Raw genomic sequence first — 26,663 nt, forward strand, 5'->3', positions numbered from 1 at the left:
TAAAATGCAGATTCTAATCCATGCAATCTGGAGTGAGCCCCAAGATTGAGCAAGGATACTTTGCTACTCAAAGTGTAAACCCCAGAATGAGCAGAATTAGCATTACCTTGTTGGAAATACAGATTCTCAGGCTCCATCTAGACCTACTGAATCAGAGTCTGAATCAAGATTTTGCTCACAAGATCTGTAAATAATTCGCAAGAACATTCAAATTTGAAAAGCATTGGAATCAAGGAGCTGAGGGCTATTGACATAGTGACCAAATTGTCCTGATTGGCCTGGAACCTTCCTCGTTTTAGCATTGAAAGTCACCTGTCTGGAAAACCCCTCACTCCCATACAAAGCAGGACAAGTTAGTTGGTCACCCTAGCTATTGATCCTACAAATGGGACTGGAGTTTTCCACACATGCTGCCGTGTTTTAAAGGTCATTTCTGTGATACAGTGCAATTAACATATTGCTTCCTATCTTCTGCCAGCTGTGTAGTCTTCAACAAGCCATTTGCCTTCTTGAAGAACAATTTTCTATATATGTAAAATGAAAACAATATTTAATTAATATTTAATTTAATTAAAACTACCTCTCCTGGTAGTTTTAAGGATTGAGTTATAATTGCGCTTGCTCTGCATACAAAAATGTTTTTACATGGTAGCTATTATTATTGATGCACAGTTCTTATAAGTGACGAAATCTAGTTTTAGTACTTTAAGCATGACTAATTAAGATTACAAATTCCAGCTTCAAATCAGCATAGGAAAGAAAAAAGAATGAGAAGGAAATAGAGACTAGAGAAGAAAGAATAAAGTATATGTGATGGGAAGGGTAAACAGATGAAAGATCAGTCCTAGTAGCAGCCATCAATTATTTGGTTGCCATACACTGGAGGTGGATATGGCTTTCACCATGTTAATTATTTCATTTACCATGTATAGCTGTTCTTGAGTTACAATGGAAGAGTTCAGAACTTGTGACAGAAATTGTATGACTGGCAAAGTTGAAAATATTTACTATCTGGCCTTTCATAGAAAAGTTTGCCAACTCCTGCTCTATAGAATATTAGCAAAGCTTCAAAAAGAATCATATGGCATATTCAGGCTGAGCATAGACTTACATGCACTTCTATTGCAGTACCACACTGTACTGACATTATGAGCTTATTGATCGGTCTTTCTTTGATGAACTGAATGCTCCTCAAGGACTAGAATCACATCTTATTTATCTTTTTGTCTCCAGAGCCTAACAAAGAACCTGGTTCACAAAAGACGGTCAATAAATGAATGTTAAATTGAACTGAGCTACTAGCTGAAGTTTATACATATTTTATGTTTTCAGGCAGATCAGTGAACTGGATAAGTAATTTACATTTATTTTAATAGGTACTAGATCCTTCTGGTGAAAGCTGATTTCCTAGTTAAAATCTAACTTACCATTATTTTTTTCAAATGTACCTATCTGACACCAAGAAAAGATAATTAAGTCTAAAACAAGAAGGTCTCCATTTGGAGTGAGAAAGTATTTTTGTATCTGCTTGCAAAACCTAATAAAGCCCACAAAGCCAAACTATATGTTTATAAATACATATAAACAGTTTAATAACTTTAATATTGATAAATGTCTGTGTCCAAAGTTTGAGCAGTCTTAGTTAACATTACATATGCACTTTCAGTAGCTAATTAGCCAATGCTACTCTAAGTACTTGTCAGGTGTAATTCAGGGCTTTCAACTGTATTTAGTATTCCACAAATAAATCTTATCCTCAATTAAATTCTTTGCTATTTTGATAAAGCTACCATACTGTTTTAATATCGAGAATAATATGGATAGTGGCACTAATTAAGGGGTTAGTCTATAATAACCGATGCATTTATAAAAAGCACTGTAAGAAATATGCTTTCTTCAGTAAATTGGAATACACAAAATCTAATACAGTTCAAATAAATGTCAAGGCCAAGATTTATTAAGAAAAGCTTTTACATTACAGAAAGACAATTCTAAAAATAAATATTTATAGAAGAAATTGAAAAATATTCACCTTTTCAACACATAATTTTTACCCTATTATCTACTACCATTAGCCTGCTTTTAAATTTTAAGAAAGTAAACTTAATTTTGGAAAACTTTTATGCCAGACCAATGGACTGGGAAAAACATTTTACATTTACATTAAATTCCTAGATACAAAATAGAGTAGATGCATCATTAACAATGTTGTTTTGTTCCACTTCTAAGTAAAGAAATATTAACAGTGCCCGCTAAATACTGGAAAACTACTAGTAAATGTATCAATAACAATTGAGTTTACATTTTAATTTCTTTTTTTTTTTTTGAGACAGAGTCTCTCTGTCGCCCAAGCTGGAGCGCAGTGGCGCAATCTCGGCTCACTGCAACCTCCGTATCCCAGGTTCAAATGATCCTCCTGCCTCAGCCTCCCCAGTAGCTGGGATTACAGGCATGTGCCACCACGCCCGTCCACTTTTTTGTATTTGTAGTAGAGATGGGTTTTCACCGTGTTAGCCAAGATGGTCTCAAACTCTGGACTTCGTGATCCGCCCGCCTCAGCCTCCCAAAGTGCTGGGATTACAGGGGTGAGCCACCATGCCCAGCCCTATTTTTAAAATTTTAATCGCCTGTTTTAGTCTTTCACAGTCATCATAAGGTCTTTATATTTCTCAGGCAGGATAATGCTACAGATATGAAATTTTCTGATGTAAGTTCAGTATTTTTAAGGTTGATAGTTTTAATTATTCTAATAGATGATTATTCTTCACTACTGCTAACATGAGCAGATATAATTTAATGATACTACTATAAACCGGGTTTTAGCCATGACCTACATATTCAAATAGATTAAAATATAGGTTTTTCCTGGAATGGAGCAAATGATTCTTAAAAATAAAGATTTGTGCTCTCTCAGACATGGGAAAAATTCTGGCCAATGATGAGTTTCCTATGTGCTGAAACAACGGCTCACTTTCAGGTTCTGTAAAAGAATCTGACTCAACAGGCTTCCAGGGTTCATGTGAAAATTTGAAAGCTGAAAATGTGCAATGGTTATGTGAATTTGACTATTAACTGAAAATGCATCAAGGCTTTGATTAAGGTTCTATTGACCTGCCCCTAAATTTAGTGATGAAGGGCAATGAACAGCAGATCAGGAAACCTAAATTAAGCCCTAGGATTTATTTTCTATTAGTCTATCTACTGCAGACCCTTGAGGGAGTCTTTTCTCTTTTGAACCTGAGTTTAAGAAGTGTTTGTCCCAGAAGATAAATAAAATCCAAAATAATGTGTTCTCCGCAATTTGAGGCTTACAATAAAACCAGGTACCTGTATGTGTTTGATAGGATTGGGATATGAGTTTCCAATGAATAGGTCCCAAATGTTTGGCTGCCTCAGTTTCCCCAAATGTAAAAGGAGATTATAATAGAGCATCCTCGTAGATTGTTGTGAGGATTGAATGAATTCATATATATTGCACAAAGCATAATGCTTGACATAGAGGTAGTACTATATAAATGTTAGCTGTTATTAATATAGAAAACAAATTAAGTGATTAACAATATTCAGATACCCATTCACCTTTGTAGAAGATTAGAAACAAAAATAAAAGGAGTGCCAGGATAATGCCATTCTCACTGAGTAGGACTTTAATGATACAAGATATTTTTTACAAACATGATGGAAATCCTTATCTAAGAAAACGATTAAATACACTGTCCCTGTTATCGTTACCAACCTTAGCCATCTTTTTTGTTTTACTATTTTATTTCTTTTTTGATTTCTATTTATATCTTCCTCCCTGGTTTTCTTTTGTTTTTCTGAAACAGAGTTTTGATCTTTCACCCAGGCTGGAGTGAAGTGGCGTGATCTTGGCTCACTGCAACCTCTACTTACCTGGGTTCGAATGATTCTCCTGCCTCAGCCTCCCTAGTAACTGGGATTATAGGCACCCACCACCATGCCCAGCTAATTTTGTATTTTTAGTAGAGATGAGGTTTCACCATGTTGGCCAGGTTGGTCTTGAACTCCTGACTTCAGGTGATCCACCCACCTCAGCCTGCCAAAGTGCTGGGATTACAGGCGTGAGTCACCATGCCCAGTCCCTCTCTTGTCTTTTACCCTTCTTCACAATTTGGCATTTTCTCTTTTTACTGTTTTTATATCCTTTTGTTTTCTTCTTTAAGGTTTTGCAGTCTTTACCTGTCTGCCATTACTGCTTGATGGCACAAATCAAAACCAGTAAATAAAAAAGACCTTGGAAATAACTCTCTTAATAATGAAGGCTCATAATGAAAAAGCCAAAAAATAATAGCTGTTGACATGGATGCAATGAAAGGGAACACTTTTACACTGCTAGTGGGAATGTAAATTAGTACCACTATGGAAAACAGTATGGAGAGTCCTTAAAGAAGTAAAAGTAGAACTATCAATCCAGCAATCCCACCACCGGGTATCTACCCAAAGGAAAAACAGTCATATGAAAAAGACGCATGCACTCATGTTTATAGCAGCACAGTTCGCAATTGCAAAGTTATGAAACCAACCTAAGTGCCCATGGGCCAACGAGTGGATATTAAAGAGGTACACACACACACACACACACACACACACACACACACCATGGAATACTACTCAGCCATAAAAAGGAGCAAAATGGGTCTTTTCAGCAACTTGATGGAGCTGGAGGCCATTTTTCTAAGTAACTCAGGATGGAAAACCAAATATTGTATATTCTCACTTATAAGTGGAAGCTAAGCTATGAGGACACAAAGGCACATGAATAATATAATAAACTTTGGGGACTTTGGGGGAAATGTTGGGAGAGGATTGAGGGATACAGACTACATGGGTACAGTGTGCACTTCTTGGATAACTGGTGCACTAAAATCTCAAAAGCCACCACAAAAGAACTTAATCATGTAACCAAAAACCACTTGTACCCCCAAAACTCTTAAAAAGAATTATCAATGCTCCGCTGGTTTTCAGTAAGGTGGGTATTTGGTAGGCATACACCTCAAGGAGTGGAAGCAGCAGGGCTCAGGCAGGCAACTCTGAAAGCACTCAATGTGACCTGACCTTAATTCAGTACATTTTTGGAAAAATAATGGAATTATAGGTAAATTGAACTAGTAGATTAATGAAAGATCTGCCATGCTGTATTTGTATACATCATAAGTCTGTTGGCAAATCTTTCTTTAATCTATAACATCCAGCTTTATTAAAATTAAGTAGACTATAATTCAAATAAAATTCTTTGCTATGCACTATGGTATGATGAACAACTCCATTATCTGTGTTCCTCTTCCTTCCCAGTTTTCCTGCCTCTCCTTATCCTTGGACACAGTAAGTAGAACTGTCTTCAGTTCAATATTTTTAACACATTACTAATAATCATATATCAGTATCTCTTGTCTGGATTACTTAATCCAGGGGGAGTGTGTTATTAGTTTTTGAAATAAATCACTGAATTTCTATAATTTCACTGTCTGCGGTTTTGTTTTTTTTTTTTCCAGGAATGGCGTAAAAGTAATTCAAAGGTTAAGATTTAAGGCATAGATTTAAGAAATTCCCGTTAATACTGAACGTTGCTGAATGCAAGATATTCTGGTAGAAAATTCTATATTTTTATCTCATTATTTAAAAGCAACTTTAAAAGCACTATGAACAATTCCATTACTCATTACCTGTTGTATTCTGAGAAGCATAATTGAGGTCAGAAAATTATGTGATGAAAGTATGTGGTCTGAAAAGCCTGCAATTCATCAACACAAAAGAACAGAAAAGCACACCCAACCACTTTCCCTAAGTGAATGATGTGCTTGTTCAATAGGAGAAATGGTTGGCAGAAGTTTTCCTGTTTACAGAGAAAAAGGCTAAATTCTTGAAAGCTATCAGCTTGATTTTTGGCTATAAGTTTCAAAATTTTTAAACTAATTAAACAAATGAATATGTTTGTGATATTATGGAAATTATTTCGATTACAGCATTGGAGAAAGAAATAATAACCTACTTGATGTTTTTACATTTTGACCCATTGGTATAGCTGTGTAGATTAGTCTACATTGTATAAAATAATCTAAACTCATCTGGGAAATATTAACTAAAAACAAAATTATGTCGTCTCAGGTATCATGTTTTCTCATCTTTTTTGCCATTATTTTTCTAGTTTTTTTTTTTTATCTCTTTTACCTTTTTACAATCTCTAAATAGGATAAGATAGGGTGAACATGGCCTTCTGAACCCTGAAGCACTAATAGGCAAAGAATCACCATTCACTATGATCTTTCCATTTCTGATGAGGTTACTACAAAAAACAACTTTTACGTAGTGCTTACCATTGTCAAGTGATGACTTTACAAAGAAACTATGAAGAGACGCGTTGGCCAACTTAAGCAGATAATAAGACAAATATGTTGTAAACAAGATAAATTGCAAATCTAATTCTTTGAAAAGTATATTAAAAACAATATCTCTAAATTAAAAATTTGAGAATGTCTAAGCTGAAATTGACTAAGATTAGTGAAATCACAGTCTGGTTAAGGAAATTCATATTATATTCTTCTGCATTCATTATAAAATAGTTGGGTGATTGTCATGCAGATCCTGTCATATTATATCATCAGATCCTCATCTTGTGGTTTTTTCCCATTCATTTATAGAAGAAATTCTAGTGAACTTGTCTCTATTACCACTCATTTTTGCTATACTCTTACCTATTGCTCTGTGTCATTTGAATTTTATTATATTCTCTTTTGTTGACTCACAAAAGAATAAAAGAGTTGTTGAAGGGACAGGACATACAATGCGAATAAAATTCAGAAATTTAAGTGGTGGGCAAAATGTGACAAATGCCAAAAAATTAAACATGACTGTGCACTAAAAATAAGTTATATATTTGGTTTTTTGGTTGCTATATTTAAAGTGTTAAGAATGTTTAAGGATTTGCAATACCATGGAGACATGAATAGTAAGTGAACTGTGGCTTCTGGTTTTATGCACAGGACATTTTTTTCCCTCTTTCTCTGAGAACCCTCACATCCCTCTGCCACCCTTTATTAATCCATACATGATTGGAACCAAGTCTTTATAAACATCACACTAAATATTATGTTCAATTATAATGACACCCAGGTGACAAACAGGATACTGACCTGCTATTTTAGCCACTTTCTGTTTCACATTGTATTGAGTTAAATAGTGTCGCCTTCCCCCAGTACATCTGGAAATTCATGTCCATCCAGAAGCTGTGAATGTGACCGGATTTGGAAACAGGGTCTTCGCAGATGTATGCAAGGGAAGATGAAGTCATAGTGCAGCAGGGTAGGCCCTTAATCTAAAACGTTTGACACCCTCTAAGAAGAGAGAATTTGGGACACAGGCACACAGAGAGAATGACAATGTGATGATTGATCCCAGAGACTGAAGTGATTTCTCTACAAGCTAAGGAATGCCAAAGATTGCAGGTAACACTGGAAGTGAAAAGAAAGGCATGGAAGCTTCCCTAGAGTCTTCTAAGAGCATGGACCTGTGGACACCTTGATTTCAGACTTAATATCCTGAAGAACTGTGATAGATTCAATATCTGTGTTTTAAGCCACTTATTTTGTGGTACTGTGTTTTCACAATCCTGGGAAGATATTATACATATTGTTTTTTAAATTCCTCATTTTTCTTACCTCTTAATAGCAATGACTTACATATTTTCTATATACTAATTCTTACCTACAGAGATACTTTTAACGGAACTGTTTTCTCCACAAAGGCTACGTGAGCCACGTCCTCTAAGAAGGTGATCATCTCCATGACTTGGGCTATTCCTGTCTTAGTTTCTCATATCATGTATAACTTCTTTTGATAATATTTGTTTTAATTACAATTTGATACTTGTTATATATTTGGCTAAAGAATGTCTCATTCGCTAGAAGAGAAGCTCCATGAAAATAGATACTCAATCTGGTTTTGCTCACCCTTGTGTTCCCAGCGTCAAATACCCTTCCTGGCCCATAACCAGAAGGGAAATGGTGAAGGAATGAATGAATATTATCTTTCAGATGCTTCCAATCTTAAATCCTTGTTTTCCCCATTTGAATCTTTATAACCCTTTCTCTGAAATTCTCTTCATTTACTTATTGTTTCTTTTTTCCAGCTCTTACTATTCCGCTTCGCAGGAATTCTCACCAAGAAAGGCAAGACAGTATTTATTTTCTCCAGTTTAAATTTGTTTAAACTCCACCCTTAATGACCACAGTCACTGATTTTCTGTAGATAGGGAACACAGACGTTTTCATTTTGTAAAGCTCCCCCATGTTCTTGATACGCTCTGTTCTTAGTCCTCTCTACCAGAGAGAAAGCAGAAGGCAAGGTACAGGCCCCAGAGATCCAACACTTTCTAGTCAACAAAATAAAACACAATGGTTAATGTACTGCTTCTCTACATTTCCACGTTAAAAAAAAAAAAAAAAAAAACTGTTATTCACACGGTTCTGTGCTTAAAAATATATTTCTCTGTAATGTGATACTTAGATGCACAGATGACTAGATTTGATATATTTAACAGTCATTCCAAAATTGACTAATATTATAGTCAATCAGTATATTTTATTCAGTTTTTAAATAGCAAATTATCATAAATTTCCAGACTTTGATATCATTTTTTCCAAGAAAAGAAAATTTTGAGAAAGTTGATTATTATTTTAGAGTCATTAGAAAATTGATGAAGGTATTTATAAAGTTAAAGAATAATCTGAAAGAAATAAAACAGAATAATCTGTAAGAAATGATAAAAGAAGATCTCTGAAATAACTTCTATTTCTCCTAAAATAACTGTAAAAATATGTTGAGTTAGTATGAATGGAAATGTAGTAAACAAAAATGCACAAAAAGAACATCTTACCTAATAATAGATATTATCTACATCCCTACAAAAGAATATTATCTTGTGAGTTTAAAATATTTACTAGACTTGGAAACAGACAAGAAAACCTTCCTGAGAGATTCACTGTTAGTAAACTCAAGAAATTACATTGCTTCAAATCAACAATGACCTTATCACAACTGATTCACTTTTCTACAATAATAGAAAATTCAATCTTTATGTGTGTGTAGGTAAAAGTCAATGAGTTTAAAGATGGTTCTCAGAGTACCAAATACAGAAACAATAAAATCCTAAATCCTGATTGTTCTTACATTAATTTGGATCATATTCATTGCAATATTTCAGAGTCACCTTTGTATTTTGTTAAACCTCCAGATACATTTTAACGGGTCACTAGATATCAAAAGAAATTGTTCTAACAGCTCACTACTAGCAAACTATGCCATTTAAATCATGGTGTTATTGCTTAGTAGAATAAAATGGTAAACTATGATTTATTTTATAATTTGCATTTATTAAGGTCAATTTTAATATTAATTGCTTTTGAATGATCCAGATCTCCTCTTAGGTCCGAATTCTCAAACAATCAAGACCAGAAGATTGTATGCATACAGATGTCACCTTTCCTACAGGTTTTATTCGGTCATGTGCAAACACATATAATAAAATTAACACATGCAACTTAAGCTGAATGCTAATGTTTTCAAGCATAATACTAACTAATAGTAAAGATCATTATATGCCTATTCTCTCAATTGAACAATAAGGCTTGTGTTCCACTGCTCCATATTCTCAAGGACAGTTTTTATCACTTCCATCTCCATACAGAAGCGTCTTTTAATTGCTTATTCTCTATTGGCTTCTTTTGCCTTTATCTGTCTTCCAGCCCTCTGTGGTTCTGTATAGGCTGATGAGTTTCAGAATAAGATTCAGGACATATCTGATTGTACTTGAATGGTAGCTAATGTTGTTACATAAAATATAAATGAAACATATACCAAATGAAAACAATTTAAATGGCTCTAAAGAATTTGCTTTTATAAATCATTTATGTAACATTTTCATAATTTTGACATATCAAGATATTTCCTGGATTATTAATTATTTTACATATTTTAAAGACTCTATTGCAATATTTAAATTTTTATTTTAAAAGGAATTTTCTATCATTACAGAGAATGAAAAATCAGTAGGTAACCCCCAAGAAAACAAAGAAAATGCCTCTAAATAATATTAAAAGACAAATGAATTTTAAGTCTTTCACAACTAGAATGTAAGCTCCATGAAAGCAAGGAATTTTGTCTCTTTTATTTACTGCTCTACAAGAGCAATAACACTAGTGCCTGGCATACAGCTGTACTTAATAATAATTTATTGAATGAAGACTAAATATACAGGAAGGTAAATTGAAAACATTCATCATTTTTGTGCTTCCTTGTCCCACAGAGCTAAATATCAAGGTTTTTTTTGTTTTTTTTTTTGTCAATTAGTTTGTGTTCATTACAAGGAAAAGAAGGACTGTGTAAAATATTATATAATATGGTATTTATGTATAATACAAACATAAATGCTTATATTTTTATTCACTGTATTATATGGATTTCTGATGGTGAACAGGATTCTGTAATGGCTCTAATAAGGCAATTTCAAAGTTGACAAAGCTCTAGGGGAGTGACTTTCACTTCTGACTTCAAATAGATTCACTTGCAGAGAGGTCAACAATACTGGTATCTCAGTCCCTTGTACCACAGACCAATCAAATCAAAATCTACTGGAAATGGAGCCAGCCATCAGTATTATTTTTAAAAGCTCCCCAAATGATTCAACTGTGCAGACAGTGTTGAGAGCCACTAATCTAGGACAGCAGTGAAAATATATTTGTATATGCAGAATATGATACCTATATCTGTCTCAAGCTTTAGAAAATTTTTCTATGTACAACCCGTTGTTTTTTTTTTCTTTTTTTTTTTTTTTGGCTTTATCGACTTTTGAATCTTCCCAGCTTTCCATATATACAATTTTAAACAGCTATGCTTATTTAAAACCACCTGTGAAAAATCGATCCCTCACTTCAATTTGTTTTATAGAGCTTCTATAAAATCCCTTCCACTATATGTATTATTTTTGGAACTGAAATCTTCTGAATTCATTTAGAATTTATTATTTCCTGTGAAACACAAGGCTTGGCTTCATTTTTTAGGCTCAGGATTGGTAATGGATACCACGTAAATTATATGCGGTATACCAGACTGATAAGACATATTTCAGATGTGATGATGTGACAACACTAGGTCACAGTCATGCCAACAGGGTCAGATAAGACAGCAAAAATATCCTAGGTTTCCAGTAACTTAACAAACATGAAATCAATAGTTTAAACTTAGAACCAAAGTGGGTATGAGGATCTGATGGAGGTGTTTATCAAAGGGAAGCAGAGTGGCATTTGCAGAAATTCAATTCTCTAACACTATTCCAAGATACATCATATGGATAAAGCTTTGACTAGCCTCATGCAAACTGATTTATTTACACATAACACCATTATTTTTTTCAACAGGAAATCTCCTTTTATAGTTTTCATAAGGAATATATAACCAATGCTGTTTACAAAGACCAAGTTAAGTAGCAAAGAAATTTATTTATTTATTTATTTTAATATATATTTTATTGCATTTTAGGTTTGGGGGTACATGTGAAGAACATGCAAGATTGTTGCACAGGTACACACATGGCAATGTGGTTTGCTGCCTCAATCCCCATCCCCTATATCTGGCATTTCTCCCCATGTTATCCCTCTTATATTAAAACCATGAGGGGAAATCCCTCATGGTTTTAATATAAGAAATAAAGTCAAAATTTAAAACAAAAAGTACTCTCTCCTTACTGAATATGTAGATTAATATTTTGCTTAGTTGTCTATGCATAAAACTCTATCATTCCTGATTCTTCTATATCCATATGCAATTAATGACAACATCTTACAAAATACATCTTTCCAAAGTAGGTTTGCCTGCCTCAGGTTCACATTCTTACCGTACCAGCTCTTTGAGGGCTTATAGACTCAGGCTTATATTTTAGTTATAGCCACCAAACTCATCTTCTTTATAATCATTTTTCTTTCCTTTAGTCCATATTGCATATTACTAGCAGTTATATTTATAAGAGCTCGTTTTTATCACTTTGTCCTGCTAAAACTTGTCCCTACCTACCATCAACATAAAAGCAAAAATCTCTCATTGAACATTATAAAATTTACATGATTTTTCCCCCCACACATTGGTCATTACAATATTTTCTTCCTTCCCTTTTCGAATTTATGAAAAATTGAAACACTACATTCAATGGCCTTTTATGAAACAAAATGTGAGTTTCTTTCTACCATTAAATGTAAAATGTGGAGTCAGAAAAATTTACAATTAAATGTCAATTGCACTATGTCTCCTAAAAACTCCTATGTTGAAATCCTGACTGCCAGTACCTCAGAATGTGACTGCTACTGTTTGGATGTTTGTCTCCCAAATCTCACGTTGAACTTTCGTCTCCGGTGTTAGAGGTGGGGGCTGACAGGAGGTGTTGGGGTCATGGGAACAAATCTCTCATGAATGGCTTGGTGCTGTCCTCATCGTCATGAGTGAGTTCTCACTCTAACAGTTCCCATGACAGCTGGTTCTTAAAAAGAACATGGCATCTCCCTTCCCTCTGTCTCCTACTTCTTTGGCCATATGTCTGCCCACATCAGCTCCTCTTCACTCACCTTCCACTGTGAGTGAAAACAGCTTGAGGTTCTCACTAGATGCAGATGCACGTGCCATGCTTTGTGTACAGTCTGCAGAACCAGGAGCCAAATAAATCTCTTTGCTTTATAAATTACCCAGACTCAGGTAGTTTTCATAGCAGCACAGATGGACTAAGCCAGTGACTTTACTTGGAAATAGGGTCATTACAAATGTAATTAGTTAAGATGAGGTCGTACTGCAAAAAGGTCAGCTCCTAATGCAATATGACTGATTTTCTTATAAGGAGGGGACATTTGGACACAGACATGCGCACAGGGGAACACTATGTGCAGATCAGAGATGTGCTGTCACAAGCCAAGAAACTACTAGAAGCTAGGAGAGAGGCTTGAAAGAGATCTTTCCCTCGTGCCTTCAGAGTGAACGTGGCTCTGCCAACAGCTTGATCATGAACTTCCAGCCTCAAGAACTGTGAGAAACTAAATTTATGTTGTTTAAGGCACTTGGAAAATCAATACATTGGCTGAATGATTATTTTAAACTTTTAGTTCATTTTTTTTTAATTTCAAAAAATAGGCATTATGACATCTACGTCACATGATTACCATCAGAATTATGAAGCACTATTTGTTAAGTAATATGGGTCCTGACTATAATAGTTATTTTCCTTCCTCTTCATTCTTCACTGCTTCTACCATTTATGAACTACAGCTACCTGCATAAATTAAAGCTTAACTGGATGTTAGTTGCTTCAGCTGCAAAATGGTAAAAATAAATGCCTCTCCTGACAGTAACCTATACCAGAGAGTTTCTTGTGGCTCCTTCCAGCTTAGAGTTCTATGATTCATGAGCAGAACTCGTATCCTTGATCTTAACTACTGATCTCCACTGATAATTTATTTTTCAGGTCCTCAGAGATCACATAACTTTGAACCATGACTGATACTACCATATTTTGTTCTTCATATGTTAACTCTTATTTTACAGTTTATCAAAAACAGTGTTATGGTCTAAAAAATTCTAATAGGGCCAGACACAGTGGCTTGTGTAACTCCAGCACTTTGGAGGTGAAGGTGGGAGGACTCTTTAAGACCAGGAGTTTGAGATGAGCCTGGGCAACTTAAAGAGACCCTGTTGTGTGTGTGTGTGTGTGTGTGTGTGTGTGTGTGTGTGTGTGTGTGTGTGTGTGTGTAAAACAAGGCATAGCAGTACATGCCTGGGGTCCTAGCTACTCAGAAGGCTGTGGGAGGAAGATCACTTAAGCCCAGGAGTTTCAGGTTACATTGAGCTATGATCATGTCACTACACTCCAGACTTGGTGACACAGGGAGACCCTGTGTCTAACTTAAAAAAATAAAGGCTGGGCACTGTGGCTCACACCTGTAATCCCTGCACTTTGGGAGGCTGAGGCGGGTGGATCACAAAGGTCAGGAGCTCGAGACCAGCCTGGCCAACATGGTGAAACCCCATTTCTACTAAAAATACAAAAATTATCCAGGTGTGGTAGTGGACATCTGTCGTCCCAGTTACTTTGGAGGCTGAGGCAGCAGAATCGCTTGAACCTGGGAGGCAGAAGTTGCAGTGAGTCGAGATTGTGCCACTGCACTCCAGTCTGGGCAACAGAACAAGATTCTGTCACAAAAATAAATAAATCAATAAATTTAATTAATTCTAATAATGCTCTCTGATCAGTATTGGTTTGGATGGTAGGAAAAAAGGTATTTTACAAGAATTCTAAAAGTGCAGATTTATCACTTGTTTTTCATTAAGCATGTACATATTTTTGGTTACTTATTTTATCATAATCAACAGATATGTTTTAAACCCTACATTTCAACACTTACATTGTTGAAATGAAGGACCATTAATGAATGCATTTATATTGGTCAAAATACTCAAACAAATTTATCCCACTCATTGCCAAAATGGTCAATGAGCAGTACATTTAGTTTGTAAATTTTTAACCAGATTATCAAGTGTTTGCTCTGAAAGAGTAAATTAAACTCTAATTCCTCTTTAAGGGTTAACTAACTGCCAGCCCCTATGATCAGAAAGCACAAAATGGATGAATCATCCTCACTATCTGCAGAGCCTTACTTTAGTTTGATGTCTGCCTAGAGTTGCAAAATTTGTCCATGGAGAAATAAATAGTCTCCTACTGACCCTTTTCTGCCACTACTCAAAAGTAATTCTGAATCCATTTAATTAGGAAGTAATTCGCTACCCAATATTTATGAAGTTATCATTCAGAACCATCTTAAACACTGTAAGAGAAGCACAATTTCAGGAATGAATCAGCAATTAGAATACAGATAGCTCAGAACACTTTAGAGAGCCACCTTATAATACCCCAACTTTGAATGTCCATAGTAATTAAGATATACTACCTAGCATTAGCAAATAGCTACAATTTAAATTTGAGTACGGAATTATTTTGCTTCTAACTATGGCCTAATTTCCAGCATTTAGCAGAAGAGATAATATATGAACGAGAAATAATACTGTGAGAAACAAGCGAAAGAATGTAGCATTGCAAACTCTACAGCAACTAAATAAAACAAAATATAAAAATAATCCTTATTGAATATATATACACATCTACATGTTGAGCACTGGATGCCAGATATTTTCTAATAGTAATCTACATATAATCAGAAATTTGTATATATAATGCAGAGAGGTGCAATCTTGATTGCTGATAATGTGTTTATATATAACCTATTAAGATTTTAAACATAATCTTTATTGCCTATAAGGGCTTAAATTAATCTCATACAGACAAAGACAAATTTTAGATGTCATATCCACCAATTGTCAGCAATTTAGAACAAATGCTGTTGTCTAGCATGCTACTCTTTTTTAAGAACTTGGAAAATATACCTTGTTTCAAATCTCATCCTATATAGTGCCACTAATGATGGCCTTCTGCTTTAATTATGGAAGCACTTAGAAAAAGAGCCTACTTTCATACAGACATATTCTCCAGAATTCAAATATACAGGTAAAAATTTTAAGGTCACATTTTGAGTCAAAGATTTCAGGGAGATGTGCCCATTTGATGGTCACAGTTCACATTCACCTCAAAAGATTTTTCTTGAATCTGAGATACATTGATGGAGAAAAAAAATAATTCTGACATATTCTTATATTTGCACTCAACAATAGCTGGAGATTAACTATGATTCCTATTCACCAACATCTGTGAATCACTTCTAAAATCATTACATTTTTACATCATTTCTGCCAAATAGCTCTACACTTCTTCAGAGTCTACGATTCTATTAGATTCAGATTTGCCAAACAATAAAGATATCATCTAATTCTCATCATAATATTTAGCATTTTAGTTTTAGGATGAATATCAAATAATGTTTTTGTTTTGTTTTCTTTTTTCCCTAAGTTCCAAGTTCAATGTGATCAGATGTCAGGACACATCTGTATGGAAGTATGATCTGAACCATTGGTTAGGCAAGTTAGATTTCTCTAAGCTCTTTCATTTCAAAAAGTCCATGACTTCAGGAAGCACCTCAGTTATATACCTTCTGCAAGTTTCTAACCTCTTACCAAAAGGCTAAGTTAAAATAAATCACACATCTAAATATTTCATGAATAGTCACAAATTATGGATGGTTAGAGGTACAGGCAAAAAGGTTTCTTCTTCTATTACAATGTAGCTCGTAACTCTACAGAGGAATAATGTATGGAATCTGGAAACACTAGCCTTCACTCTTCAATTGTAAGTGCTTTACCTATGATGAGTTTATTCAAATTCTTCAAGTTTACTTCATATTTCTCAAATCCCTTACAGGGCATATTTTCAGGAGCTTAAAGTTAATTTGTGATTGCTTATTATATAAAAAATTGAAATTGACCTGCATTTCTTTTTCTCTATTTCAGATGCGTTCAAATTTTGGCATGCATCAGAATCAGCTAAAGATTTTTAAAACAGATTCCTAGGCCCTATCCTTGAGTTTCTGATCTACTGGATTTTGGGATGGGACCTGAAAATCTGCACTGATAATAAGATCCCAAGTGAGGCCAATGTAGCTGTTCCTAGAACCATGTTTTCCGAAGCGCTCCTCTATTTGTGTAATGTTGAAAAAAAAAAAATTCAAACGAGCTACATTCATGAATCAGTCCAAATTTGGTAGACTAGCAACCCAGTTTGGGTGCAATTGGGAGACTACCTAGAAATATACAAATTCAGGCAGACTATTGCTACCATCTGATCTCTGAGCAAAAAAGAAACGCTACAACTTTTCAATGTAAATGGCCATAATTAAATCTAAAATACAGCTTTATATGACAGTGATTTAATATATGATATATGGTTTTAGACCAACCTATTACATTTTCATGTTTTGTAATTTGTTTACAGAAGGGCATCTGAAATACACTGTTGTTGTGTATTTTTTTTTATCTCAAGCTCTTCTTTATAATTAGTTTTACTAATCATAATGATTGTGGGCACCTTATTGACAAATAACTTGCCAAAAGCAGAGTTGCAAGAGAAACACTGCCAGTTAAATGGTGGGAAATGAACTGAACTGGGTCTGTTTGACTCCACAAACCACTCCATTACATATTATTACGTAACGATATATTACTGTCTACATATCATTAGCCTACTTACAATTTATTAACTTAAGAGTGTGAGAAACTACTCTGAAAAGGGTATTATATTTGTAATACATAATGAAGATAACATTTACTCTTAAAGGATTGATACTAGAGAGAATTTATTATTATACTTTAAGTTCTAGGGTACATGTGCAGACCCTGCAGGTTTGTTACATAGGTATACATGTGCTATGGTAGTTTGCTGCACCCATGAACCTGTTACACATCAAGAAAAACCTTCAACACAATGCAGTAAATGCTATAATCACTATCTAGTTTATCATATGAAAATCTAGTTTTAAAAAATATTCCAAAAAACGATATAATGTAATCTTTAAAAAAAAATGAGATAATTGACCAGATTTTTTTTTTACTATTTTATAGATGAGCCAGCTAAAGAACAAAGATTTTACATGACCTCTCTTCCATTCTTTTCTCTAGATCAATATTTCCCAAAGTATATTTAGCATCATACTCAATCTCAGTGATGCTTATAATAAAAACAAAAGGATTCTGCAGGCAGTTCTGCAATCCCTCTTGGAGATCCATATGCATATTATCATTTTAATAGTTCCAAGATGACATGAACTTAAAAAAAAAAAAAAAAAACCTGCTAACTCTGCTTTACCCAGTGTTTCACAAACTTATGTTACCATAAAATTGTGTACAAAACTTTTCAAACCCTGAAACACTTTTGAAACAGTGAAACTTTTGAGACACTTTTGAAGCTACAGTTCCTAAAGATGTTCTGTAGAGACATAAAGGGTCCCAGAAGATTGTGTGGTGTTGGGGTAGAGAGAACACTGAACTGGTCCATCTGGGCTTCTTCTCTCCTCCCCTACGAGCCTGACTTTACCCAGAACAGTTCTATATGATCTATATTCTGCATCTATGCTGATCTATATATATTCAGTACTAAAGGAAGTGATTATGCAAGGTCAATCTGCAATAAAAATTACTACTTTAAGTGAATCACCAACATTTATACTAAATACTCAAGAAAAGGGTTTGAATAGGGTTTTTGCTTAAAATGTAACTGAAGTTTATTTTAATTAAAAAAAAATGTTTACACTATAATTGCGACTACACGTTAATTTTTGGAACAAAAGTAAGTCATTATAGAGTTTTAAAAATTTATTTGAAAAACTTTTGACAGGATGATACATAATCCTCTATTTAATTTATGACTTTTACATAAAATTCTCTTCCATAATATTCCCAAGATTCATCATTTTTTTTTAGATAGGGTCATGCTCTGTTGCCCAGGCTGAAATGCAGTAGAGCCATCACAGCTGACTGCAGACTCCACCTCCCTGGGCTCAGGTGGTCCTCCTACCTCAGCCTCCCAAGCAGTGGGGACTACAGGTGCACTCCACCATACCTGCTTTTTGTTTATTTGTTGTTTGTTTGTTTTAATAGAGATAGGTTTTTGGCCATGTTGCCCATGGCTGGTCTCAAACTCCTGAAGCTCAAGCAATCCACCCACCTCGCCTCCCAAAGTGCTGGGATTACACGCATGAGCCCCTGGGCCTAGACTCATCGATTTGTTCGAAGACCTCTCTTAATTATTTATCGAAGACCTCTCTTAATTATTTAACTAGCATACATAGCAGTCTTTTTGAAATACCTGCCCTACTATTATTTCGAACCTACTCTATGGGCATATTTTATAATCCCCACAGAGAAAAACAAACCTTAGAAAAATGAAGATGCAGACATGCATGAGAATTGAGACTAAATGTTGGGGGTGACGTGGAGAGGAAAGCTATGAAGACTGTGTGATGTGGTAGTATGTATTCATGAAGGTTTTTACTTTGCATATGTTTTGATATTTTGACATCTTGGAGCCTTGCTCATCCTGCAGAAACCACCCTTCTCAGGGCTGGGTAATTCCTGGAGATAGTAAACAACTTGTCAGCCAGTATCACTTTCACATGCAAATCAACTGCTATGGTCTAAATATTTACATTCTCTTAAATTCATATGTTGAAACCTGATTACCAAAGTAATGGTATTAGGAGTTAGGGCCTTTGCGAGATGATTATATCATAAGGCAGAATCATCTTAAGTGGGATTAGTGCCCTTAAAGAAGAGGTCCTCATAGAGCTGACCTGCCCCTTCCACCATGCGAGGATACAGCCAGAGGGCCCCATCTATGAAGCAGAGAGCACATATTTACTAGACTCCTAATCTGCTGGCTCCTTGATCTGGAACTTCTCAGCCTCCAGAACTGTAAGAAATAAATGTCCATTGTTTATGAGCTACTCAGTCGGTGGTACTTTGTTACAGTAGCCCAACGGGACTAAGGTACAACCAAGCCACATCGCTTATATCCTCAACTACCTTCTTTATCTAACGTTCACATGCTAAGCCCATATTTCCTCTACCATAGATCACCAGGGCCACCTATCAGAGACACCCCTATAGCCAAGAGCCTACCAAAATTATTCAAAAAACCCATCTTAAGCTGTTTACCTGTGCCTTGCCTTTTTCTCAGAAACTGCAATAAAGAATCTGGACCATACTCTCCCCCTGTACCTTTTACTTCCTGACCAAACCTGGTAATTTCATATGTGACCCTGTGTAGGATGGTGGGCCTCCTCTTGGAAACCGTGAGTAATCAAAGTTCTTTCAAAAGCATTGACCTTTTTTGCAATCACTCACTCAGCTCTGTAAATTAAATATGGTTACTACGAAACATAGCAGAAATATTCTCTGACAGGTCATCAGTTACCAATGGCTTTGCATATAATTTGATCACTTCACCAACAGCACCTACATCAAATTCATGAAATCTTGCATTTATTGCAAGGCTTAGATGTTATACTTTTCAGTTTACTTACATTGTATCGTAAGATTTAAATACTATTAAGCAGGGGAAATTGATAAAGGCATTGCTTTGCTGAATGAAGATGCAGATATTAATGTTAAATTTCGAGAGATGTTTGTGTAGGGATTCAATATATAATCAGTTCATTGATGAATATTTTTATGGAATAATACTTGTTTCCATATATAACTTAGAGTGGCAAAATCTTCAATAATGAATCCTCAGATCATCAGAAGCCTCTCTCTAAACTCTACATGTTGAGTACTGAGTTTCTTGATCAACTTTTTTTTTAAGTTATACTGATACAATTTGACTATAAGTTCTAGAAGGTCAGAAATCATGACCTCAGCTCCCTGTTATATTCCCAACTATCTAGCACAAGTTAGGCACTCAAAAAATTGTTGTTGACCTGAAAACTGCTGATCTAGACATAGCTTTTACCTCTGGATTCAACCAGACTACCTAAAAACTGTCTCCTTCAAACACATTTGTCTCTCATGGAACTGATGTTGTTGAAGTAGGTTCTGGTTGCATGTTGTAGACACTGCTGGTCACTACCAGAGCACATTCCCCGTTTCCTTTCTCTATATAAAATTTTGTCTAAAAATCTAGACTTGCTAGCTTTCCTGGAAGTTAGCTGTGAAGGTGTTCCCAAGTTTCAGCAATGATGTTAAATAAAAGTGCTTTTGTGACCCCAGAAAGTATCCTTAAAGGAAGTGGGGAGGGGCCCCTTTTTTGGCCTTTCTTTCATCGTTTTGCCTGGAAATTAGATCTGACGACTGTTGCTCTATTAGTGATACTGGGCTATGAGAATGAGGGCCATATCTTAGGCATGGTATGGAAAGAAACAAAAGGCGTGTGAGTACTGGAAATACTTATGGAGTCATCAGCCAACCCTGTACTGCCAAACTGCACAGCTTTTTACAGATAACAAAAAAAGTCATGGTCATTCTGGGGTTTTCTGATCATGATCCCAAGCAATGCAGACTCTCAGCTTTCGTTATTAAAAACCTAAAAACTGGTAGTCTATTTATGTTTGATATATTGTAGACAACATTATTTATTACATCATTTATTAAATTCTATATGAACCCTTCTGCAAAATATTCTTTCAGAACTGAGCACCAAATTTTGGCTGGTTCTCTTTGAAGAAATTATAGAAATTTTCCCAGGTACACTGCCAGAAAACATAACACAAAATCTTTGGCCCATGTTTGATTTTTTACTATGAATCACATGGCCATATATTAACTTTTAAACTGTTCTTAAGCCACTTAAAATCTTTTAAAAATGTTGAGGTTTACAAAAATTACACTCACATACTCAATTATTGAGCATGTTTGTATTTATAATGCTCAATGACTAAGCTTAAAGTTGTCTTCTGACTCCAGAATTACTTGAAAAATAACATGATTCCTGAGTAAACTTAAATGCAGTGGTATTTTAAAATAATACATTGTAAATTTAGAGGAAAAGCAAGTGAATTGCGTAGTCTGAATTAGTATGGGGAAAAGCAAATTAACTTTCTGTTACTATTTGACTGTTTTGAATTTTTTAAGAGAAAATTAAGGCTTTGTTGTCATAACTTAAGATTTGTTTACAGAATCTAGAATTTACCCTAGGGGTTTATTTTTATCTGTTAAGAGCTAATGAAACAAATTCCAAACAAATCTTCAGTTTTGAATATATTTTCATATCACTACACTTTGCACTAAGCTGTCAGAACTGCAGCTTTTTAAAAATGCAATATTGAATGTACAATAGAGGTAATTAGAACTGTGCAAATAAATAATTTGAGAATATAGGACACATACTAAATCAATAATCAAGTGAGAAACAGTATTTGTAGCATATAGAACAAGAATAATACACAGAAAAAGTCCCTGTAAATACATGTTCGTTAGCCCTATATATAATTAAAAATCTCTTATTTCATTAAACAAATATTCTAATTAACAAAAACTCATTGCATTTAACCTAAATATTAACGAGTATATTTATGAATAGACTAAATAATGATATAGATATTAAAATTATACTTGTAGTACTCGGATCTTTCTTTTTGAGTTGGAAAATACTTCATGATTCTTGGATGTTTTGGTTTACTATTATAATTATTTTTATAGAGGCCAATTCTCACCACGTTTCTCAGCATGCAGTGCAATGGGTATTCACAGGCTCGATCACAGCAGACTGCAGCCTCAACCTCCTGGGTTCAAGTGATCCTCCTGCCTCAGTCTCTGCAGTAGCTGGGACTATAGGTACATACCACTCTACTTTCCTCTATAATTGCCATTTTAATGTTCATACATTCAATCAACAAATACTTATCAAATGCCTCCAATAAGGGAGGTGTGTATTATAGCAGGTTATGAGAATACAATGATGAATAAAATAGTTTCTGCCTTAAAAATTTTTACAGATCTGCTGAAGAGGCAGATAATTAAATAGGAATTATAACATGAAGTAATATGTGCTAGGCAAAGGACATGATAGGGTAGCCAGGGCAGATCAGAGGTGGCTTCCAGAAAGAGGCAGAATGCAAACAGAGAAAGAGTCGAAGAGGTGAGAGAGGCATTGTAGGCTGTGGGCTCAGGTAAAAGAGAATAAGCCTGGCCCAGGCAACATGAGAGAGGGACAGTACGGAAGGTCAACATGGTTGCAAGAAGTCAAATCATAAAGGGCTTTGGGGATGTGAAGAGTTTAGACAATATCATAATTGATAATGGGGATTTTGAAAGGTTTTCATCAGGGATGTAAAGTGATCAATATTGTTAAATATCAAATGTAGAACATTGTTTAATTAAGATTTATAGGACCAGAAATGTCTCCATTTAATAGTAATAGAAGCATTTTTAAGAACATTATATAGATAATACTGTATAATACTATTCCTATTAAGTAAATTTGCAATATTTTACTTTGTTGTTTAGGTAATAAAAATATATTTAAATTGACTAAAATTGATTACTATATAATTTTGTATTTTACATAAATAGAAAAGAAATGCTTTTATAATAAGAAAGAAACAAAATTGTAATAAATATTGGTAAGTCTTTTATTACAATAATGTAATATGTTGAAGAATGTCTAGATTTGTACAAATAAGAAAAATCTGGAGGACTCCAGAAGAGAACATGAAAACGTTGAAGAAAATAAGAACTACAAGAAAAGGTTAAGAGAGCCAAAACCAATCTACTAAGAAATAATGAAGGATATTTTAGAAACTGTCTTAAGACATGCCTTTTCTTTTCTGGACTAAATAGGCAACATATTTTCTGAGAGACAATAATCACTCTTTCTTTTCACCCAAAAATAAATGAAAAAAAGAAAAAAAAAATTCAGTCATCCCTGTGATTTATTTCCTGTGAAATTATTTATTACCAGACATTTTCAGATTAATACTGCTTTTTAAAATAAATTAGATATTTGCCTAAATAAAATATATTAAATACAGGTACCTCCAGGGAAACTACTATATCATTTCTTGGGATGTTCTTAATTCTCTTGGATTCTAAAATGTAATTTGAATTAGTTGATATGTTTTAACAATATTCCAGGATAATTTATAATTTAATATTTAATCACATTTAAGTACTACTAATAATTTAAGAGTTTTACCTCAGCCACATTTGGAAAAATAAATTCACCTTCCAAAGTTTTTCATGATAATGAATATTTTGTTATTATTGGGAAAACATATAGTAAGTTTTAAAATGGCATGGTTAATCAAAACTAACACATTTCTCCTGTCCACTGCCAAGTACCAAGTATGTCTACAGAGTGGCAATTAGTAAATGACATTCCACACTTTGCAATTGGCATTCTGTTAGCTGTGAATCTCTAACAACAAACATCTCTTTTAATAAATCATATTATAAAAAAGAGTGAGGACTGAATAAATTGTAATGCTTCTGTTGAGACTGACCAACTAGCATACAGGCCTTTCTTCAAGTCTTTCAACCATGAACACATAGATTAAAAACTGTCATTAAAACTGATTAAATAACTTAAAATCATACCTGCACTGAAGAGAGGGGAGAGATATTCTCAACTTAAAATGTTTCAACTTCACTATATTTTCTAAACACATTGTCATGTTTGATGCTAAAGCATAGCATGGCATAGTGATAACATCCCAGACTCTAAGGCAAACTTCCTAGTTAGAATTTTGACTCCTCACCTGCCAGTGTGTCCTTGTCTGAGTTTACTCCCCTCTCTGTGCTTCAGGTTTTTCTATGCTTTGGTTTCCTCGTGGTTGTGAAGTGCACACAAAGCATGTAGAACAGGGGTTGGCACACGCTTAGGCTGTGTGACTGTTAAATAAACCTTCTTGGAACCTCAATATTTTTAGAAATCTAACATGTTGACCATATATAATAAAACAATTATAATATTCCAAAAGTAAAATCCTTGATTATAGACAGTGTTGAATTTTGGCTCCCGTGCCCAATAGAGTCTTCTGGGATATTTAGGCTGGTACATACCCTGTGTAGTCAGTGTTTATGCTCAATTAGTGGTTAAATATTTTTAAATATCATCCCTGTTTATAAGTGATAGGTATCAACTGTGTAAAGCTGGGTTATTCAGGGCCAGTATTTTTCAACTGCCTTCCTTAGAGTCCCCTGGGGTTGCATCCCGGTAGGGAGGGAAGAAAGCTGGGGCAGGTAAGGGGCCTTTAAGTTATAGTTTGGAGTTAACTAAAAGTCATCATCTTAAAAGAAGGCCTAATAGCCTTAAATCAAGCTGAAATATTCTGCACTGAAGGTTAATTTGGAAAAGCATTTTGTACAAAATATGTGCAAATCTTTTCAACCAGACTAATTTCTAGATGAAGAAATTGAAGCAGAAAAAGGTGAAGTCACTTTAAGAAGGTTACATATCTAGGCCAGCTGCGGTGGCTCAAGCCTATAATCCCAGCACTTTGGGAGGTCAAGCCAGGTGGATAACCTGAGGACAGGGGTTCGAGACCAGCCTGGCCAACATGGCAAAACCCTGCCCTACTAAAAATACAAAAATTAGCCGAATGTGGTGTCTGGCGCCTGTAATCCCATCTACTCATGAGGGTGAGGCAGGAGGATCACTTGAACCCAGGAGGCGGAGGTTGCAGTGAACCAAGATTGTGCCATTGCACTCCACCATGGGTGACAAGAGCAAAACTCTGTCTCAAAAAATGGTTACATATCTAGTCAGGGTTCATCTGGGATCCAAACCCTATTTGAGCTTTTATTTGCAAAATATTTTTCTTACTTCTCTCTGCTACCCACTCCTGCCTTCAGCTAAAGTAGACTCAAAAGTTTGCACAGACACACATTAATACAATGTGTGGATAGTTTGATAAGTGACACATATGAACATAAAAAAAATATATATAAGTAACTTAGGAAGTTGGACAGTAATAACAAGGAAGATTAAGATGAAATACATAAAAATATATAAATGTTAATACTGATTAAAACAGGTAATGGGCTTATAGATTATTTTATTCATTATATGTTTATCATTTTCAAATTTTCTGTAATGAACAAAGCACTTTTTTTTTTTTTTTTTTGTGAGACGGAGTTTCGCTCTTGTTACCTAGGCTGGAGTGCAATGGCGCGATCTCGGCTCACCGCAACCTCCGCCTCCTGGGTTCAGGCAATTCTCCTGCCTCAGCCTCCTGAGTAGCTGGGATTACAGGCACGTGCCACCATGCCCAGCTAATTTTTTGTATTTTTAGTAGAGACGGGGTTTCACCATGTTGACCAGGATGGTCTCGATCTCTTGACCTCGTGATCCACCCGCCTCGGCCTCCCAAAGTGCTGGGATTACAGGCTTGAGCCACCGCACCCTGCCCCCAAAGCACTTTTATAATTAGAGGAAAAGTTCAATTTAAAAATTATATTCCTGCTACAAATGCTTATCATTTATTTTCATTTTACTTTTTTATCTTGCATTCATTTTCCCCAGTAATAGATAGTATAACTTTTTCATGGGCTCTAAATGTATATCGAATAAGGTTTTATTCTTTCTTCATATCTTTGATGCTAAATTATTAACTGATTATCCCAATTAGAAGATCAAGAATGGATTCAATTATTCGGAATTAGTAAATATATAAATGTTCGCTTTTGTTTTTTGAGACAGGGTCTCATCCTGTCACCCGGGTTGGAGTGCAATGGCACAATCATGGCTCACGGCAGCCTCTAACTCCTGATCTCAAGCAATCCTCCTATGTCAGCCTCTTGAGCAGTTGAGACTGGAGGCACATGCCCAGCTAATTTTTACATTTTTTTGCAGCGTGAGAGGCTCCCTATGTTGCCCAGGCTGGTCTTGAACTCCTGGGCTCAAGCAATCTTCCCAGCTACGCGTCCCAAGTTGTTGGGATTACAGATGTGAGCCAACATGCTCTACATGTGCACATATTTTTAAAGATTTTATATTAGATGTGTATAAAAATTGAATCTACCTGGCATCATGGCACTGCCGCCTTCTGTGTGGGTATAAACATGGTGAGATGATAGCAAGCCCCCAGGGCTACAGAGATATAGGTACTATTCACCCCCAAGGCAGGGTGTACTCCAGCAGAGGTTTCATTTGCCAAGTGGACTCTTGTCATAGCAGC

The 26,663-nt window shown here is 35.1% G+C and overlaps 1 protein-coding gene and 1 long non-coding RNA gene across 9 annotated transcripts in view; both read right to left on the reverse strand.

Moving 5' to 3' along the window:
* The window catches only part of NAALADL2 (N-acetylated alpha-linked acidic dipeptidase like 2), a 1,348,438-nt gene that overhangs the window by 787,255 nt on the left and 534,520 nt on the right, over window positions 1-26,663 (reverse strand). The window lies entirely within an intron of this gene.
* Window positions 6,179-25,632, reverse strand: LOC116536474. The gene is made up of 3 exons (XR_004262656.1): window positions 25,593-25,632; window positions 22,203-22,206; window positions 6,179-6,749 (listed from the first exon to the last, which is right to left on the reverse strand). It is a non-coding gene; the product is annotated as an uncharacterized LOC116536474 (long non-coding RNA).

This window comes from Sapajus apella, unplaced genomic scaffold (genome assembly GCF_009761245.1).
Source record: "Sapajus apella isolate SASKATOON/1434 unplaced genomic scaffold, GSC_monkey_1.0 scaffold101, whole genome shotgun sequence".
NCBI lineage: Eukaryota > Metazoa > Chordata > Mammalia > Primates > Cebidae > Sapajus > Sapajus apella.